This window comes from Nanorana parkeri, unplaced genomic scaffold (assembly GCF_000935625.1).
Source record: "Nanorana parkeri isolate BGI_ZX_2015 unplaced genomic scaffold, ASM93562v1 scaffold911, whole genome shotgun sequence".
Classification (NCBI taxonomy): domain Eukaryota; kingdom Metazoa; phylum Chordata; class Amphibia; order Anura; family Dicroglossidae; genus Nanorana; species Nanorana parkeri.
Window position 1 is genome coordinate 339,841 of NW_017307179.1, and position 3,854 is coordinate 343,694.

Below are 3,854 nucleotides of genomic sequence, written 5' to 3' on the forward strand. Positions count from 1 at the left end.
GTCTGACCCAACATGGAGACTCGACCCGGGATGTGGACTCCCCGTGCCGTGATCCTTAAAGTAAGTGGACCTGTCATCGCATATACATTTCATGTTAGGTGAATGCATGCTGAGGTATTGTGTCATGTGACCCTTCCGGGTATTTATTACCCCCTCACGGGGCATCACATGACTCCCCCTGACAATGCCTTCGCCTGCTTTTATCTCCAGAACCACGGCGCCGTCTTTGTTTTATGCATCATCCGGGGGCCACCACCTACTTCCTGGATGGAGATGCCGGCTCGGAGATGACAAGATGACATCATCTCAGCCTAGGCAAAGTCACTGATTGGAGCTCAGGGACAACTTTTTAATGATAAGAGGTGGAGCTTTTTTGGGGGTATCTCATAGAACGCCAAAGGGATTTTTTTCCAAGATGGCGGCATGATATGGGGGCTCCTTCTATGTACATGGGTCATAGATAAAGGTTTATAGGAGACGGCCTCAGAGGTGAACTTCCACTTCAATCAGGTCCCCCCCCGCCCCCTCCCCCGGTCATTAATCTGCCGGTCCGAGTCCCTTGACATAAAATGACATGCGGACGGCGGAAATTATTTCACGGCGGCCAGCCGGGGGGCCCCGGAATTAATTTTCGGGGCAGAATGGAGATTACGAGGAGCGCGGCGCTCCACGCTGGCAGCAATTTGGAGAAGATCTTCATCATCCTGATTGTCGGTGATTTCCTCCGGGGCCGCCGGATACGACGGGACACTTCCCAACTGCCATAGAGGAGATATAAGGGGAGGCAGCTCCGGCCAGATCAAGGGCTTCCTCTGTGGCAGTGTGAGGGGGCCCCCCAGGCTGAGGGCCCCAGTAAAAGTTCCCGACTCTAAGAAGGTTACAAATTCAGCAATCATTTTCTCCCCCCCCCTCCTCTCATCCCGCACCGGGAAGATGAATGGAGGAGTCTGATTGGCTGGGCAGCATGTACAGGATGAGACGCTTCACTACACGGGGCCCCCAGTGCCCTCGGCCTGGAATGTATTTAAATATCTCATGCAAATTGGTTTTAATTATTTTTCCCGAATCATTCATTGGGGGATAATTAAATCGCACAAATTATTAATTTCATCGAAACGTTCGCCGTGGTTAAATGAAAACGGCTCATGAGGCTGTACGTGATGCTAGCCGTAACCGTACGGCATTAGGGACCCGGCCCCGTGGAGACCTCACAGCCAATATTAGATAGAGGTGACCCGGCTCCAGGCCCTCGAATTGCCTCAAACATCTCCGCGGTCAGGAGCAGGGTCCAAGGGCTTGTCCATGCTCCATGTACCATAACCCAAGACGTGGTCCTAGAGGAATGTAGACCTCACGGCCAGTTTAGCGTACCATCTCCCCATTCAGGTGCAGGGTCCATAGAGCTTGTCCATGCTCCATGTACCATAACCCAAGACGTGGTCCTAGAGGAACGTAAACCTCACGGCCAGTTTAGCTTACCATCTCCAAATTCAGGTGCAGGGTCCATGGAGCTTGTCCATGCTCCATAACCCAAGACGTGATCATAGCGTAACATAGACCCCATGGGCAATTTAACTTACTGTAGAGGTGACCTCACTTCAAGCACTCTATTTGCTGCAAACATCTCCCCATTCAGGCATGGGGACCAAGGAGCTTGTCCAAACTCCTTTCTCTAACATGTTTCACTCCGATGAACTTAATCGTAGAGTAATGCAGAACTCACGGCCAGTATAACTTAATGTAGAGGTGACCTAATTTCGATTTGCTCCCAAGATCTCCATTCGGATGTAGGGTCCATGAGCTTGTCCAAAATTTAATACTTTAGCACATCCCAAATCAAACTCCTGTCTCTAACATCTTTCACTCCGAAGACTCTAAATGTAGATCAAGGTAGACCTCACAGCCAGCATAACAAAGCACTCAAAGTGTTATAAGCATCTCCTCTCAGAAGCAGGGTCCAAGGAACTTGTCCATGCTCCATGACCTATAACTCAAGAAGGATGCTGCACTGCCATATCTGCCCCATTATAAAAGCGTATGCCTCTTGGCAGATCCAGCTCAACCTTCTGTCTTCCTCCATAGAGCTTAATCATAGAGAAATGTAGACCTCATGGCCAGTATAGCAAAGAGATGACCCCTCTTCCGGCACTCGGATTGCCCCAAACATCTCAACATTCAGGTGCAGGGTCCAAGTTTGGGAGATGTTTGGGGCAATCCGAGTGCCGGAAGAGGGGTCATGCTCCATGTACAATAACCCAAGACGTGATCATAGAGTACCGTAGACCTCATGGCTAGTCCAACTTACTGTAGAGATGACCCAACTTCAAGCACTCGATTTGCTGCAAACATCTCCATTCAGGTGTAGGGTCAAAGGAGCTTGTCCGTGCTCCATGTCCTATAACTCAAGAAGAAGGATGCCACACTCTCTGATATTTCTAAAACTCCTTTCTCTAACATGTTTCACTCTGAAGATTGTAATTGTAGAGCAACGTCTCCTAACACCGAATTTGCTCCAAACATCCTCGTTTAGATGCAAGGCCAAGGAGCTTGTCCATACTCCATGGACAATAATCCAAGATGAAGGAACCCTGATAACATTTCCTTCCTCTTACCGCATCTCACTCAACCTTCTGTCTTGAACATGTTTTACTCTAGATAACCTAATCATAGAGTGAGGTAGAGTAGACCTCATAGAGTAAGATGTGGTCTAGAGTAGACCTCATAGTGTAGGTAGACCTCGTAGAGTAGGCCAGGCCTTGTAGAGTAGAATAGACCTCAGAGTACTAGACTTCAAAGAGTGGGGTAGACCTCAAAGAGTAGAGTAGGCCTCATGGCCCTCAATGTTGTTTTTTTTTTTTACAAGTTTTGGGCTGATAACATGAATATTTAGGTTTTACACCACAATTTATAACCCAGCAGTAGATCTGTAGGTGGGCCGCTGGGTCAGGACCCCACCGACTCCATGGAGATATCGGAAATACACCACGTTGACCCTCTTTGTGCAGAGTGATGGGTCTGGTCTTCGCTCCCCTCCCATAGTTTCCTGTAGTGGGTGGAGCCTGCTGGGCTTTTATTCTTTAGTTGGGGGTGGATCACGGTCAGGTTAGAGCCTCTGGTTGGGACTTCATTGCTTTTGTGTCCTCCTGGGGAGGTTTCCCTTCACTTTCTGTAGCAGAGACACACGAGCGAGAGGGAATCTCTCCAAAGTGAGGGGAAGTCCCATCTGACGCAGCTGTCATCAGAACAAGTGTCCCCATTGGCTGAATTCCCCTATTTTCCTGTTCTGGTGACCCCCGACACCAAATATTTTGGCATCTATTTCGAAGTAAGATCTTCAACTGATAGAATGTCTTACCGTATGCAGCGCTTACCGATCTCCCTCCCTCTCTCTGGCGGCACCATTTTTTTTGGGGTTCCAGTGGGGGGGAGACGTCAACATTTTTCTCCCGTTTGAATGGAACCTCGCTGCTAATGAAGACGGCGTAACCAGCACTCGCTGCTAATAACCAGTCACCGTCTCCACCTGCTCGCGGCTGTCGCTCTCTGCCGGATAAACATTCCCGCCGCGACTTACTCTCGCTTCGAGGGTAACGCCATCCGAAAAAAGAAACATCTTTTCTCGCCGCTGCGACCGTAAATGTCAAATTTTTGGATTTCCTCGTGCCGAGGGCCCCCGTCCTCCGTGCTCAATGGGTGCTCTATGAAAAAAAGATGACATTATTTATTCCTGAGTCACAGCCCCGCCCCTTTTATTCTTAAAGGGGACCTGTGCTGAGAAAAATACTATAGCCTCTATTGTTGAGCACCTTCGCATAATGATAGGTGACTGGCTGTCATGTTGATTCCTCAGCTTT